At 40.6% G+C, this 17,486-nt stretch overlaps 1 protein-coding gene across 2 annotated transcripts in view; it reads left to right on the plus strand.

Moving 5' to 3' along the window:
• Nucleotides 1-718: 718 nt before the first annotated feature.
• Nucleotides 719-17,486, plus strand: part of tspan9a (tetraspanin 9a) — a 167,027-nt gene continuing 150,259 nt past the window's right edge. The window contains exons 1-2 of one of the 2 annotated variants that reach the window (XM_067589129.1): nt 719-1,224; nt 17,295-17,373. The gene's annotated coding sequence lies outside the window, so the exon portion shown is untranslated. The remainder of the gene's footprint in view (nt 1,225-17,294; nt 17,374-17,486) is intronic. The other variant, XM_067589131.1, reaches the window with a different exon arrangement.

Consider the following 17,486-nt stretch of genomic DNA (forward strand, 5'->3'; position numbering starts at 1 on the left):
AAATAGTTGTCAGATTTGTTGCATCTCATTCTCTTATTTCTCTTTGGACCAAGTTAAATTCTGTTTGTATTAATTTAAAAAAAAAAAAAGAAGAAGAAGAAGAAAAAAAATAATTGGGGCTTGGCAGTAAATATTTTCCATGTTTTGCCATTTACTGTTCTGTACTTTTACAAAAAATTAATTTGCTTGAGCAGTGTATTTATGCATCTTTCTTTATCCCTGTTGCAATACTCTCCCAATGGAACAGTTTGTGCGAACACGTTTGCTTTCATGCTGCCTTAAAATTGCCTTTTCATACTCTTTTTCTCACTTTAATCTGTTAATTACACACATGGCAGAGGGAACGCCTGATGGCTCAGTACACACACCGTGCATGTGTGTGATTTGGCTGCATGAACACGGTACAGTCTTGCCATGACAGAGTTTCCTGGCTGCTGCTCTACTTATTCATAAAGTAATTAAAACAGAAATCAGGCTCAAGGAGAGAAAAATCCCAAACACTGCTTAAATCCATCACTGAATGATGGATTTTGAGTGAACCACGCTCATCATCTCTAAACTTAATCCCGCAAACAAACATTGACAGCTACACACTAAATTAAAATGGGAGAAAAAAAGATTTATAGATGCACTGAAAGTCACAGCGTCCTTCTATATATTTTTTTTTATTAATTAACAGTGACTTTACATATCGCTCATGATATTTGCATTACTGCGGGTCTCTCTGGTCAACTGTCAAAACTTTTTACAGCTGCCAAATTAAATAGTTCAAGCTCTGAGCCCCAATCTTAATAAATCAAGTTTTTATGGGCTCCCCAGCCTCTCTTATTCTCATATGAAGGTCCGGGGCTCTGACACGCCTGTAGGAGTCAGTAAGAGCCCCTTTCGTCTTCCTCAAACTTCATTTCCTCCTTGTCCAACCAGAAAACTCAGTTCCCAATTCATCATCAAGCAGAGACATATAGCGGGCACCGAAAGTTGTCAGGAGGAGAAGACCCATCTGTTCTGGAAGAGGCGCAATCCCAGATACTTTTTAGCCGGACAGAAGCGGAATAAAATAGTACTGAATAGGCCCGACAGGAAAGTTTGAGCTGAAGCTGCTGTACTGAAGTTGCGTGGCAGTAGTTTCTCTCTTCCAGGCTTTGATCCCACTTCTGTGTCTTCTGACAGGTTGCAGCTACAGGGTGAGCAGTAAAGTAAAGTTAAGAGGAGGACGGTCACCAGGTAAGAGATTGTTCTTTTAGCTCGTTTGTTGACAGAAGTGTTTGTTTCTGGGTCACATCCAGCGCAGTCGTAGTTCAGTGAGCCGTCCAACTTTACTGTATGTTGTGTCCCAACGATAACATGTTTTTGTGCGCTTTTTTACTGCCTTCAAACAGTCCCAGCAGGAGGATTTTGACATCGACATGATTAGATGTAATAAAGTGAAACAACCACAACGTAATGTCTCTATAATGAGCAGGCGAAATAGTGTGGTAGCCAGTTTGTAGTAGGTAATCTTATGGTATTTTAACTACAGTGGGAATATTTATATTACTGCACTTTAAGTTGTAATAGTGTGTCTGACGAGCTGAATCTTGAATGGTAAGAGCTCTTAATATCGTTTATGAACTCCTGTTGGGACTGTATCCCATTAATATTATTTTATGACCATAGGCCACTTACTATATTTTTGTCACATGCCAAGAAGCTGTGAATATAAGTCATGTACAGTCATAAAATGTAGGTCTCATACAAAAAAAAAACAACCCTTTACCTTTTACCTGTAAAAATTAAGTTACTGTGCTCCTGTTAAAACATTTGGCATTCTGAGCTATAACCTTTGCCATGAGTTAGGCTACGTGATGAATTGATTACATAAGTGTAAAGGAATGTCAAGAATTAAAGCATAAATTCTTTCAGAGGCAACAGCTGAATGAGATGCTGCCGTGATCCATGTGAGCAACACGCCTCATTCAACAATGGACTCATCACTGGAGTTCCTCGCTGATTGTCACTTCTTTTCAGAATTGTACAGTGTGCATGCATATGCATATGTGTGTGTGTGTGTGTGTGTGGAACACAAACACTCTGATGAGCCTTATCACTGCGATTTTGTTTGTTTATGACTTAATGTCACCTACGGTTGGTTGGAAATGTAAATTTAAACCTGATCACTGAGGAGTGAAGTATTTTCCATCCACAGGCCACAGTGCTGCCAGCCACTTTTGTTTCAAGTCCTGATTTTAATTTTCTCTGAGTTGGCCCCAGTGTTTAAGAGCTCCCGTAAAGCACAGTGGTAACTGAAAGTGAGACGTGAATGACTTTTTGTGGCGCATCTCATTCATTGATGAAGTAACCAGATGTTGTCCCTTCAGCAGTTTCCTTGTTTGCCTCTGTATAGCTGGTTTACCACTATGGGTTATGTTTGTTTGTGAAAGAAAAATTCCAGGATGCAAATCCAGGCCTGCTGGTATTGATGTTGCTATTGTGAAGCTAAAAGCTTGTATCAAGGTTTTGAAAAGTATCTTTGGCTCATTTCATCAATCATATGTGTTTATGTGTAAGCTTCTATCTTCAGGGAAAAACACACTTCATCCTTCAATTTATCACATGCTTTGGTTAAGATTGAGTATTTCACACACCCACAGGGGAAGCACTGAATTCACAGTGGACACATTGTGAAAGAAATATACCCCCTAGACCCAACACAGAAGTCAAGTGGGGCCATATCAAAACATCGGCTTCTATTTACTTCACGTGCATGGCCATGGTGGTCTTGCACTATCTGACCCCACATTCCTGCCCCTCTTATGGCATGGGGTCAGTGCCCCCCATGACCCACTGTTGAGAAGAAATATGTCTATTTTCTGCTTAATTTCACTCTTGTGGTTAATTATTTTCACCAGCTTTGGAAGGTGATTTTCATCTATGGCTGCACTATCACCATAGATTTACTATTTAATTGCAGACTCTAGCCCAGAATTTTAAAGATTGCATTCATTTATCAGTCGTGTCTTGCCATACCCACCAGCAAGCTAGACTCAAAAGGAGAACAAAATGAGTGGTTTGAGCCCTCAGCTGCTTCTCATTGTGTTTAGCTCCTCAGTGAGGCCTCGGTTTACATAATGAAACCAACAAACAGTCACTGACATCAGAGGTTGCTATCAGCAGTTAAGTTTCTCTATGACTATTTTGAATCACTAACAATCATAACCTTTGTCATTAGGTTTTTCCTCTGGGACTCACTGGTTGTTTCTCTGCAGTGGTAAACAAAAGCAGCAATGTGAGCCTCCAACTGTGTTTACTTCCTCAGCTTTCTGTGTCCCACACAGTCACCACAGAGCTCGGCTCTCTGTTCTGTCCCTTCATGAAAGTTCCTATTCTCTGGGACGAGGGGGGCAGGACCATCCGTGCTGGGCAGATTTCATTCCACTAGGCCTCACAATGGATGAGCTGTGCTGCTATATCAACATTTATTTCTCTCGTCTCCCCCCTTTTTTTGTCACTTTAATCACATCCCTCTGGGCCAATCAGCAACAGGAAGAGCGAGGTTGTGCATTGCTGTCTTTGTCTGTGTGAGATATCGCTGGCTCTGTGCTGCTGACCAGTGGGTGCCATGACTCACTTTGACTTTGCATCCTGTGTCAGAGAAGTCTGTGCTATATACACCTTATTTCAGGCTTCCAGACGAGCCTACCCATTTTTATATGTGCCCTACTCAAGCTGTGCATTCATGAGATGCAGATCAGATATCTAGCTCCCAGCCATATGTACACTGCAAGCAGCACATTCTGTGCCTATATTTTGACCCCCGCTATGTGAGTGGCAGGCGGTTGTTTACAGTCAAGTCTATTTCCGAGCTGGGATCCTGTCTGCGTGGGCTGAAGGTGCAGCACATTTCTTTTACCAAAACACAATTCATGCCGGAATCTGTGTGACCAGCGGGAGGGGATACATGTCATGTTTCATATTAATTGTCTGTGGGAGGCTTTTGTTTCCCCGTTATTTACAGCTTGGACCATTTAAATTGTTTTGTTCATGTGCATCACTGCCAAAATATCTCACCATGGAGGATTTTATCGTAACACTTAGTCAAGACAGATTGAACAACAGAAGTGCAGTGGGACATCATTCTGTACCTTGTGTAGCTGGTGAATCTCACCACCATAAACTCAATGAATGGCATGTTAGAGTACATGCCATACATGTCATCTTTGCAGTAAATGAGCACGTGGAAGTTGTGCTCTGTGCTCTGCAGACAGCAGTGCACTGAGTGGGATTTGTAACATCAGACTTGTTGACTTTAGCCGGGAGGGCTTCCTCTCCTGACAGCCTGTGTAGCTATAGCTGGTGTTTGTCACCTTTGTCTGTGTTGGCAGGCCAATTTTTTTTCATCTAATCTCTAAGGCAGGAGCTGCCATGGTGGAGGCATAAAGAGCTTCACATGCAATGTAGTTTTTGTTGATCTACTGTAACATGCAAACTCTTCATGCTACTGAACTAATGGGCAACTTTTTCTTTTATGTTGGGGGAAACGTCATTTTAATTCAGTGCAGATTAATTCTCATGATGAACATTTTTAAAATATTATAACTTAAATTATATAGATTATATAAGACACAAAACGGTATCTTATATTGATATAGATTAACTGAAATAATGTAGCATTTTCACCTTCTTATTCCCTTTTATGATAAAATGTGAACTTGCCTTTGTGGCGAGTTTTTCCGGCCTGTCGCATCAGATGATGTTGCACTGGGTCATTTGTGTTTTCAGTTTTTAAAAAAAGTGGCGGGGGGCCGCACACTTCTTCTCACTACCAACTTATTTATGCAAATGTTGAGCAACAGTGGAACTCAAGCTGCAGATCTTCAGATCCCAGATCTCCTCCAATTTTTTGCTTTTCTGTCATTTTGTATTATTAAGATTCTTTTAGATTTTGTAGAATCAAACAATTTTCTGAAGTTCACAAAGCATGAGAAGAAAACCAGCACCTGGTTGTATTTGACATGTTTTCTCATCAGATCACATAAATTCCTGTTGGTATGGTTCATGTCTATATGCCATGATTCAATTTCAGTTATAACCAGTGTCATGGCAGTTATAGCTATGGCACAGTTTTCTTTTGAAAGGATTGTGTTACGTCACTGTGACCATATATGTTTGATGTGTGCTTTATGGGATGGTATTGACTATAATGTGGAGTACAATAAAACACTAATAAGTCACATTGTACTAACACATTTGCCACTAACACACTTTAAAGTGGAAACGATTTCTGTTTTTGGACCAGAAATATACACTGTATTTTACTCTTTTGACATAAGAAATACTTTTAATGTGTATGATTGTAGCCGGGCCAGCAGTGGGTTGATATTATCCTGCTCCAGACCATTTTGTCCATTTTGTGTGAGAGATGGCTCCAGTGACTATAAACAGGACTTTGATCATAGAATATCCGAGGAGTACATGTAATGTCTCAGCTTTCAGCATTTAACTTTATAGCTGCATTGTATAAAATGTGACAGTTTATTCAGTGCAAATGATATCATGTTCTCGGAAAAGGGACAAAGTGCATGAGACTCAAATGTTGCAATACATGACTTTTAGATCATATTAAATTGCACTCCATTGTTACTGACCATTTCTCTGGAATCTGTCCTTCATCACACACATGTTCTGTTTCACATAAGAGGGAACAAACATACATCAGACATATATCAAACATATTGCTACGGACACACAGCAGGGACCCAAATGCAAGACATGGAGAGGGATGTGTGGTAAGTGGAGTTTTTATTGTAGGGGAGGATCGGGATGAGAGGCTGATGGCAGGGAAAAGGGATCCAGCGACAGCAGTGTTGAATGAAGATAATGGAGGAGTGTGGCTGGTGTGAGTGGGAGGGAATGAGGGGCAGCACTGCAGGCAGGGATGGAGGCTTGGAAGTTGCTGACAGGCAGGCGGACAAGCAGAAGGATAGGCAGGCGAGTAATTGTCTTGGGACACGAAAGAATTTAGCATGTGAGAGAAGAGGAAACTGAATCACTAGGAATATAAAATGAGTCGGCCTTGAATCATAGCTACCACCGTGGTTGAAACAACAATCTGGCTAAGAGTAGGTGAAGAGCCGGGGTAGATACACTGTAAGCTGATGAAGTGATGTGAGGCAGTTGAGCATACTGGGAGAGGTGATGAACTGATTGTAGACAGGTTTGCAGGATGAGCAGAGCCGGGAGCCAGGAGAATGAGGAAGGGGAACCACGCCCATGCCAACACACACACACACACACAAAAACAACAAAACATAAACACAGAGAGACAGACAGGGGAGCACTGGGAACACAGGGAAGGGAATCTTCTGGTACCGTAACACATACAGTATATATTATAGTTGACCTACTGTTTGCCCATCTTCTTGTTTAACAGATTGAGGAAACAATGAGTTTGCAGCCTTTAAAGTTAAACCTGCCAAACCCTAAATTGTCTGCTAGAAGGCATAAGATAATATTGTTCACAATAGACTTTACGATATAATGTAGTCCAATACAACACCACAAACTGACAATAAAGTTGAGTAAACATTTTGACAACATTTCACACAAAATTAGTTTTATTGCAAAACTTTTTGTATGGTCATGGTACAGTTTTACATCAGACTCCCAGTTTGTGTGAGTCAGTGTACGCCAGCTCATGGCACCGGCTCATTGGGATTTTTTTTTTTTCTTTTTCTTGTTTGTGTGTCATTTGTGAGCAGAATCAGTGGCACGAGAGTTAGGAAAGGATTGTTTTGGGAGGATTACAAATTAGGTGTGACAGTGGTTGGCATCAATTGTGGCCTTTCAAATCAGCTCCTATAATCCTAATGCTCTCCTGTATACACACTCCTGTAACTGTGAATACTGTGTATGACACCCCAAGTGTGCCATTAATGGTGAATGTGGTCCCTTTTTGTATTAAATGGATGGTTCTGAGAATATTGAAAACAATGCAGTGCATTAGCTTCTGTCACAACCTGTTGCATGCAGAACACGTGCATGCTGTTGTTGTTATATACAGTGAAGAGGAAAGAAACTTATAAATATCTTGAGGATCTTTTCATGGAGCTGTGTGAACTGCTATGTGAGCTATCATGTTTGTGTTGTATCCATTGGTTCCCCTGCATGTCAGTGGTGTTGCTGCTCCTGTATTCTGATGATTGGCAAAGTGGCTTTTTTGCATTGTGTTGTGTAGAGTAGTGTGGCACTTTGGTGGGCACAAAATCATAGACGTCTGTGTACTGTACATACTTTTCTGTCTTTCTAAAGTCTTTTGATGTTTGTGTGTACCTATATACCTAACATTTAAAAGAAAAAAAACTACTGCATCCCTCAAATTAAATGCTGCAGATGAAAGAGCTACCTGCACCGCCACCCACAGATAGCCAAAAAGAATTTATCAAACTAGTAATTCTTGACATCAAAATTACTGCCACACCTCTCTCTGTACCTCCCCTCACACTTTGGTGCAGTAACTTTCATTGTGAGTCACCAAAATGTGAAATGTGCAAAGGCGGGAAAACAACATGTTCCTGCCTGATGCAAATATCACTTTTGCCAGTATAAAGCTATACCATGTACCATCTAGCCTGCGGAAGTTATATTAATCCTAACCATGTTAATTAAATTGTTTATTTAATTAATTAATGATCCCATTAACACAACAGACACAACCAGTTAGGTGTAAACTTGGTGGCTACCAATGTACTCAGTATCAACTACCAGAATTCTTGATCAGATTCTCATCTTGCCTTTGTTGTTATCCAAGGTTAGGCCTCAAACATCATTGGATGCCACTTAAAGAAACACTGAATAGTTACAACCCAAATGTTCTCTGAGATAAAACAAGAGAGAAGAGAAAAAAAAATCAATGGCACAGTTCCCACATTTCCTATTCTGCCACCTTTGTTGGCACAACTTCGGGGGCGCCCCCTCCTGTCCTGTCTTGTCTTGTCTCCTAAATGCTTGTTGGTACAATAAAAAAGATCCTGAAAGATTAATTGTACACAAGGGAGCCTCATTGGCAAGGCAGGGCCAGCTCTCCTACTGCCTCATGCCAATGCTCTAATCAAAAGCACCTTTGTGAGTCACTACAGAGCCTGGTGCTTCTTGGATTGAGACCTTGCCATGGCAATTGAACCCCTTAAACCTGATCCTCTCTGCTCTAGGTTCTTTTATGCCACTTCACTGGTGACATGCTGTTTTGAAACTCGGCTCTTCCTTTCATCATCATTCAATTATAAGTTAGGGAAGAGGTCAGCAATAAGTGATACATCCACTTGTTACTAAACATGTCTGGAACAAATTTCTACAGCTTGTTTGCGGGAATATTTCCCCTTTTTTGTCCCACATGTGATGAATGTGGAGAGGTTGATGGATTGGACTGGCTCCAATAATCTTTCATTCATCAAGCTGTTGTAGAAAATAGTGCAGAATCCTAAATTAAAATGACTCTAAAACATGATTGATTAATGAAATGTTTTCAAACTGCCAGAATGAGTGGATCCGTGAATTAAAAGCATAATCTCTTGGAGGCACTAATCATTTATATTGACCCTAAATTACACACATTTGGTTTATTAAAATGAAGAAACTACATTTTCCAGTAATGCGATTATGCTCCATGCATCCACAAACTTTAAGTAGTTAACTTAATTATGCTCTTGATACAAAATCCACAACAACCATTTAATATTATACAAGTATTGGAACACATTTATCCAGTAAATACCTGGTCTACATTCAACTTTGTGGTAAAACTTGTCATTACTCCTCTATATTAACCTGCCAACACACTGAACACTGAGGAAAACATTTCTCTGCGCTGCCAAATGCTCTGTTTTAATGCTACATTTAAAGATCCCAGATGGACATAAAATATATTGGATATAGTTCTATTTCAATAACCACAGCATTTAGAGCCACACAGCATTGAAGGCTGCGTTTACTCTGGCCATTCTATACCATCAGTGAAATATAGGCTTCCGTCTCATGGGTCATTTGCTTTTCACTTTCACTCTGATTTGTACTCATGCCATGTGATGGGAAGCTGAACATGTATTGAAATCATACATGCATCTGCACCTTTTTGACGGTTGACTGGCCCTGACAAGTTAGTGGAGTGGTGCAATCATCCATTCGTCAAGGCTGTTCAAACGTGACCTTAAACATGAGTTTTAAAGTGTGTTTTTAGTTGATGTGTGCCTGTTTATCTCTGACTTGCTCAGCCTAAAATAGATGTCCTTATATGACCTCTAAAAATAGATCATCATGTGTCTTCAGGGTTCTGTGTAGTAAGTTTTGTAACAGACATGCCTCAAATATCTTATTCACAACAAGAGACATCCTTCTTTTTCGTGTCATAGAGTTTTTTTGTGTTTATGTATATGCATTTGATAAGGAGAGACAAACAGAGTTCAAGCATGATTCCCAGAACAACAAAGAGTGAAAGTGAAAAATTCTGAGAGTTCGATGAGTGACATCTGTTTATGTACCTAGTGGGAGGCTGCAAGCATATCCTCTAGCAAAGTTATTCCCAAGCCCCTGACCTCAGAGACAGGAGACATGGTTTGATAACTGTGACGCTCCAAAGAGTAGGTGACAGTTCATTTAACCTGTTATTATGGTTGATAGGTGTGACATTTTCATCTTGTCGTTAAAGGTGACACGTTTTGGCATTCTCTGATCATGGAATGAATACATTTCTTCCAAGGTCAACTTCAGTTTATGTTTATCTATGACCTGTTATTCATCATAGTCACAATGCTCTCCCAATTTCCTGCTCTGTTATTTGTATTTATACAAAAGCAACTCCAAGCATTTCATGTTTATACAAGAAGAGCGAAGTATATTTTTTTATTATCCACTAACTGCATAATAGGCTAAATAGGCAGTTTGGTTATTTTGGAGGTCCTGGCCTTCAAACTGTTCAGAAAAAAATTAGTGAAAACACTAGAATGTCCTTCAGCCCTACAGCTTAATAAGTGTATCAACTGATTTTGATTCATCTGTAAACATCCTGGTATGAGTGAATATAACCTGAACAGGCATATTTGAAATGTACTTGAAAAGGTTTGATCCCTTTTAGAGAAAGAAACTAGTGGAGATTGAAGGCATTCTTAATTCAAAGCCTTTTGGATACACCTCAGCGGACATTGCAGACCTGGACCCCATAATCCCCAACTGTTTCCTCATGGGGCAGCAGGACACGTCTCTACCTCAAGTGATCTACCCTGACTCTGCAGTGGCGCCACAGCCAGTTTCTAGAAGACCACTTTTGGAGGCACTTTATCAAACATTACTTACCGAGTCTCCAGGCCAGACAGAAATGGAGAACCAAAGCTACAGACATACAAGTTGGGGACACAGTGCTCATCACACTGTCAGCTGCCATGGTCCCTTTGGCCTGTTGGAAAGGTGACCCAGGTCTTCCGATGTTGTGATAACAGGGTTTGGTCAGCAGATGTGCAGGTCAAGAACAACTTATATGAGACCTGCTACCAAACTCATATGGCTGCCTGCCCTACCAGATTAAACACATTTGGCATTATGGTGTCATAGCCTTTTATGATGATGATTTATATTTCCGTTTTACATCCTATAGTTCTGATTGGTTGTTATGGATTTTCATTTTGTTCTACCAGTCATGTACAACTGAGGTGAAACTAGATAGCGCAGCTCTAATTTCTGTTGAGAGAGTGTTAGCAAACGGTAGGCACCCACCTTGCGCAGGCAGAAGTAATATTAGACAGCTTGGTTTTGGGACTTCAGTTGCCTGATTTTGTTGGTGTGTTGGCTGTCATGTTCGTACAACAAAGTAAGTGATGAAAGTCTTTCTGTTTAATTGCCAAGAAGATGCTGTACAATTTTAATTGCTTTGAATCATAGAGTTTTTGTTACGGTTTCAGTACAGTTACAGTGGACCACATTAGAATTTTTTTTCAGTTTATTGCCATGATTGCACTTAACTACCGTAATGCTTGTGGAATGATGAAACATAGAGTTGTATGACGTGTGGATGTTACTAATTAATGCTTGGTGTGTAGGAATTAGTGAAGTTTAATATCATACTATGTTAAATCTACAGTTAGAGCTCATAATTATTATATATCACAATTCCTCGTCATGCTGTGCATGGTAGTAATGATAGATCATTTGCATTGTTATATATTTGGAGTAGTTTGGTTAAACTAGTCCTTGCACTAGGCTAATTTTCATCACTTTGGCTGAAAGGTTTAATAAGGTTTAATAAGTTTATTTTGTGATAATAATTTCCTCCATATCATGTGCATAGGCATATTATTATTCACTATTGTTTCATACTCTGTATTTCATTTACATTTGTTGTCAGAACCACACATATACCCACCTTTCCTTGCACATCTTCAAATGTGGCAACAATGAAGGAGCAGTTCGAGTGGAAATGAGCAAGTCTGTGATTTAACCCCTCTACTAAGAAACTGACTGCCAGTTCGGACACCCTGTAGTGATTCAGCCCCATGTATCAGCATGGATAGTATCTTTGAGCTATATTTCATTGATCCTTCAAGCTGGATTTGTGGATTACTACAGCAATGTCATAACAAGAGAAAACAAGCCTTACAGTTCAGGAGTGTTGGCAGACCTGTCTCCCTGCACATTTAGCTGATTATGACCTCACTGGACCAGAGTCTCTGAGGTGGTCATCACAACCAAGTCATCCCGACCAAGATGAAGATGATAAGGATTCTGCCGGTGCAGCAGGTTCATCCAGATCAACTTCACCAGTAAGCCAAGCCTCTAATCATGGGTGCATGGTAAATGAGCAGTCAAGACTCTGGCATTAGGGTCAGTCAGGCCCCTCATATGCTCAGCATACTGAGAGAGGAGAATGCAGAGCTTAGGAGGGTGTTACAGCAACATAGGTTGGAATTGGAAGGCTCCTCCAGGATCTTCACACAGGTGGCTTGAACAACAGCAGAAGGGATTTGACAGTACCTACTTTACATAGAGACATTTCCCAGACTGGAGCTTACCAAAGAGACAGACATACACAATCCCCAGTTCATGCCTACGGGCGGAACATATCTGACCAATTAGAGAGGCGTGGTGATCCCTATACATCCTTCCATCGCTTGGCATCCAGAGTCAGCTTACCAGACTGATCCCACTCTCCACCCAAAGACCGTTCAACCCAGTGAGGGCTCATAGTGTCACTATGCTATTGCCCAGACAGGCCATACCCCCTCAATTCATTCCCACAGGACTTATAGGGGACCAACTACCACTATTCCTCATCTGACCTCTTCAGATCCAGGAGTGTTTGCTCAGCCAAGGATCGCATTGGAGAACCTCCTGCCTGAAGATACAACCAAGGTAAGGTAAAAGGAGAGATAGTTACAAAGACAGCCAACAAGAGGGAAGAGTGCTTCTGTCTTTTTTTGGCACAGAGAGACCGCTGTAACTTAAAGTGCCAGCTCTGGAGACACTGCCTCAACCAAGTAACAGCAGAAAGGAGAAATAAGAGACATATTACCCGTATTGTGACAACAATAATCACTTCTTGAACCACTGTGCTAACTTTAAGCAGCTGAGCTGAGAACAAAGGGATACCAACAACAACAACAACAAACCAACAACAAATGCTGGCATTGTGGTAGGGGGCACCAAGCAGCCAAGTGTACACTGAAAGCTCTCTGCAAGATGTGCAACCAGAAGCGTCTGCTTGTGCTTCACAAAGTTAATGAAAGGTCAGGGAAAGCTACAGACAAGGCCCAAGCTGAGAATACCAGTCTTGTGAGCACAGCAAGTGAGGTACTGTATGTTGACAGCCCCACTGATAGTAGAAAGGTACTACTGAAAGTTAGTAAAATTCTATTGAGGAGTGGCGACAGGTCCCTTGAAGCCTATGCTGTGCTAGACGACGGATCAGAGTGGACCATCTTCCTTCATACAGCAGCTCAGCAATTAGACCTCAGCGGAGACCCAGATGAGTTGACTTTATCCACAATAAGGGAGGATTTGCAGATCCTTCAAGTGGCCACTGTTTCCTTTTCTGTATCTTCTGCCGCAGACCCCAAGAAAGTGTTCATTGTTCAACATTCGTTTACTGCCAAGCCTTTGAGACTAGCAGAACACACTCATCCAGTCAAGATGTTGCAGTGTAACTACAAGCATCTGGCTGGTCTACCCCTGCAGCAATTAACCAAGGTGCATCCAGTGCTCCTGATAGGATCCGACTGTCATCATTTAATCACCCTCATTGAACCTGTACAACTCGGGCCCCCAGGAAGACCAGCAGTCGTAAGAACACGTTTAGGATGGACTCTTCAGGGGCCAGCTGAGGGGCTCAAGCACACTCTCTCTCCACATCAGTGCCTCTTCACATCAGCCTCCTCCTCCACCAAACTTTATGCTCAAGTGGAAAAGCTCTGGCAAATGGATGGGCTTCTTTATCGGAGTGAAAATCTTGTCACCAGATTCCAACAAGACCAGGCAGCCATCAACCTGCTTAAGGAAAAGACAGTGAGGGTCAACACATCACTGCTCAGGATAAAGGACATGCAACAGCTAAGAGCACTGCGAGAGGCAGCTTTACCACAACTGAGGGGTATTGAAAAGAGACTTGAGAAAAACCCTGAGCTTGTGCTACTTACCAGGCGGAGGTTGCAAAACTGGAGCAGGCTGGTTACACACTCAAGTTAGACCCAGACCAAGTAGAGAAATCAGATAAGGCCTGGTACATTCCACATCACCTAGTGACTCACAATGGGAAAACCGGGTTGTGTTCAGCTGCTTGTTTCAGTACCAAGGACGCAACCTAAATGAGCTCCTGCTACCAGGTACAATATTGGGGCCCTCTCTACTTGCTGTTCTCCTCTGCTTCAGGGAGCATGCTACCACCTTCAATAGTGATATTTGGGGCATGTTCCATCAGGTGTGCTTGCTTCAAGAGGATAAGTCGCTGCTAAGATTCTTGTGGTGGAACATGAACCTTCCCATTGGGACCATGTGCAGCCCGTGCTGCACAGAATTTGCCCTGCATAAACATGTGTTCGACCATAGCCAGCCGCAGAAAAGATGTGAGGGATTGCATTGAGAAGTCACTCTATATAGACAACTGTCTACATAGTCTACCTTCAGAAGAAGCTACAAATACCTTGTTGATAGGTTTCGTACCCTCTTGGCAGCAGGGGGCTTTGACCTATGGGAGTGGGCTTCCAATCTCTTATCAGTCATCAACTAACCAGTCAACTCATCAACTAATTTATCAACTGAAAAAATGTCCACAGGTAATAAAAAAATTAAACTTTGTAAAAAAAAAAAATAATAATATGGCAGCCTCCATCAACTTCCCACTGCTTTTGAAAATGATTTTTACATCAATTGCTTCAAAAGTTGAGCTGAGTTTGAATGAAAGTAAACACAGGAACTAACTGCCTGTAGCAGCATTATGGCTAACTGAATCCAGGGCAGTTTGCTGGCTAACCAAACCACCCACATATTGATCCACGCACACCAGTTTGTTTACGTGTTTGAAGCTGACTTTCACTGCAGTTAGACTGTAAGGAAACTAAAAAAAACAAATACAATGACGAGCTATTATGAGGACGATCCTGTGTCATTTCACTTTGAATGGCTAAACGAAGAAAAACGAAGAATGGAAGCACAAAGGCAACAGACAGTCAGGAAAGTCAATGTACAGTAACTGTTACCTCAGAGGAACTGCTATTTTCCTTCAGTCACTGCTCTCCTGAAGAGAGAAGAGGAAAACTTTTTCTGCAGAGTGGGACCTGTTGCTGCCAGATTGAGAAAATCAAGAAGTGTGCATGGATGAGAGTATTACCAGCTGTGTAACTACTACAGATGGATTTACAGCGTTGATCAACATTGTCGTCCGGGAGATTGTTTCACTTCCACAGAATCAACTGGATGAGAAGAGCGAGTCCAGCTGGATCAAATGTTCAGCTCCAAAAAGTAAGAAAAATGTGATTACAATACATAACTAGGAGGAATTACAGTATGTAAGTCTTTATCGTCCAGTGGTAGTCTATGAAAAGTGTGTATCTTGTCATTTTCAAGCAATCAAACTATTTATATCGCACTTTTCAAACAAATAAAATGCAATTCAAAGTGCTTTACAAGCGATAAACAAAATGTGGGATGTTAAAAATTGATTTAGGGAGTAATGCACACCAAAAAGCAATTAAAAAAGAAAAAAGGTTCATATCTATATTTTCAGCTCCTCTCAGATCCTCTTGAAGGCTAATCACTACTTCTATTTTATCCTGATTGAGCAATTCTGTGACATCCAAGCCTTTATATCTAAAATTCCATTAAAAAGTGAGTCAATCGGCCTGATGTCATCTGGAGACACAGCCACATAGAGCTGAGTGTCATCAGCATTGCTGTAGAAAGTGATGCTGTGCCTCCTGATGCCCACTGCCCAGGGGCAGCATGTACAAATTAAAAAGTAACAGTCCTAAAATTAATCTTTGTGGTACCCCACAGGTAACCTCATATTGTTTGGAGGAGAGGTAATCTATGGATACCAAAAAATTTCTTATGCAAAGATAAACCATAAACCAGTTAAAACCAATGCCAGACAGGCCAACATGCTCAGTTACTCTATCTGAAAGAATCTGGTGGTCACAGTATCAAAGCCAGCACTCAGGTCAAGTAGCACCAGAACTGAAGGCTTGTCGCTGTCATGATTTGTTGTGATATCATTCACTACTTTTAGCAGGGCTGTCTCTGTGCTGTGATGTGTCATAAAACCTGATTGAAACATTTCTATTTCAGTGGTTGAGTTTAAAAAGGTGCTTATATGATTAAAAACTAGTTTCTCTAAAATTTTGCTCCAAAAAAGTAGATTTGAAATTGGTCTAATATTGCTGGATGTTAAAATATCCAGGTTCCCTTTCTCTAAAAGAGGTTTTACTAAAGCAGTTTTAAAATCAGTGGGGAAGACACCAAGCTGTAGGGAGTGGTTTACTATGACAAGGATGTCTTCAGATACAGAATTAAAAATAGTTTTAAAAAGGGAGGTAGGAATTGGGTCAAGGGAACACGTGGAGGGCCTCAGTTCTGTTACTGTCTTCTGGAGAGTTTCAGTATCAACCAGGTCAAAAGGTTCCAACTTGACATCACTCTGTACACAGGATATAGGTAAAATACATTGTGCTTGTTCTGCTGATCTAATGTTGATTATTTTCTCCCTGAAGTAGCCAGCAAACTCTTCACATTTAGAACCTAGAAGCTGGATACTGTAGTTAAATGTGGGATTTACCAGAGAATCTATTGTACTAAAAAGAAGTCTGGGATTGTGAATGTTGGTGTTGATCAGGTTTGATAAATATGCTTGCCATGATATTTGAATTGCCTTGTTGTCATTTTTAAGTTTTTCATTGAGTATATTGTGATGTATCACTAATTTTGTTTTTTGCCATCTGCGCTCTATGGGACAACCTTTTTTGTAATTATTTCCCTGGTTTTAATTGGAGCGACTGCATCAAGCACTGTTTTCATTTTATGGCTAAAATCATTAACTCTTCAGAGGATGATGGTAAGATGTTATTTTTGTAGGTTGCAATATGTGATGTAAGGGTTGTAGCTACTTCAGGGGTAATGCAGTGTTTTTTGACAATACATTTTGTGGTACTTTGCAGAGGATAATAAAAACTGTTAAAAATCACGCAGTGGTGGTCAGACAGAGTCAGATCAGTGACAGAAGATATAATGATGTTAAGACCATATGATATAATTAAATCCAAGGTGTGTCCATGTTTGTGAGTCAGTATGTTAACATGTATGTTAAAATCACCAATTAAAACACAGGTATCATAGCTTGTGTATCATAGCTGAAAACTCTGTTAAAAAAGAGGGGACAGATAATTTGGGACATCTATGTACGCTCACTGCAAGGAAGTGAGCCTGAGAATTTTTAAAAAGTAGCATTATATTCAAAGGCATGAAATGTGCCTGGGTCCACATCCTTGCCCTTAAGTGTCTCTGTAGATTGCAGCTGTCCCTCCACCCTTCTTCCTCTCTCTGGATGAGTAGGAAGAGGTGTTAAGTATTGTAATTAATGATGGCTCCACATTCTGTATTATGTAATGCTGCCATCATTAATATTATTAATAACACAATAAACAAAGTGTTATTAATAACACTTCCTGCGGTTACAACTCAAAATGCTGTGGCCTATAAGTCTGCAGCCAGCAATTATCATTTCAGCTTACAGTATGTGGCTAAAGTTGAGAATCCTGATGATATTACTCTCTTTGGTTATGTTAAAGGGAACAAAAACAAGCACCATTTGAACTGCTGTGTGAACAACTTTGACCTGAGGAAGATAACACTAAAATTCATGTGAAGGTAAGCTTAAGATTACATCAATTATGTTCCTGACTATATCACCTGTTTAAGTTATGATGTCATGATGGTTTTTGAATGTGCAAAACTAGTGGTAAATACTTAATTAATATAAG

This window comes from Thunnus thynnus, chromosome 5 (assembly GCF_963924715.1).
Source record: "Thunnus thynnus chromosome 5, fThuThy2.1, whole genome shotgun sequence".
NCBI lineage: Eukaryota > Metazoa > Chordata > Actinopteri > Scombriformes > Scombridae > Thunnus > Thunnus thynnus.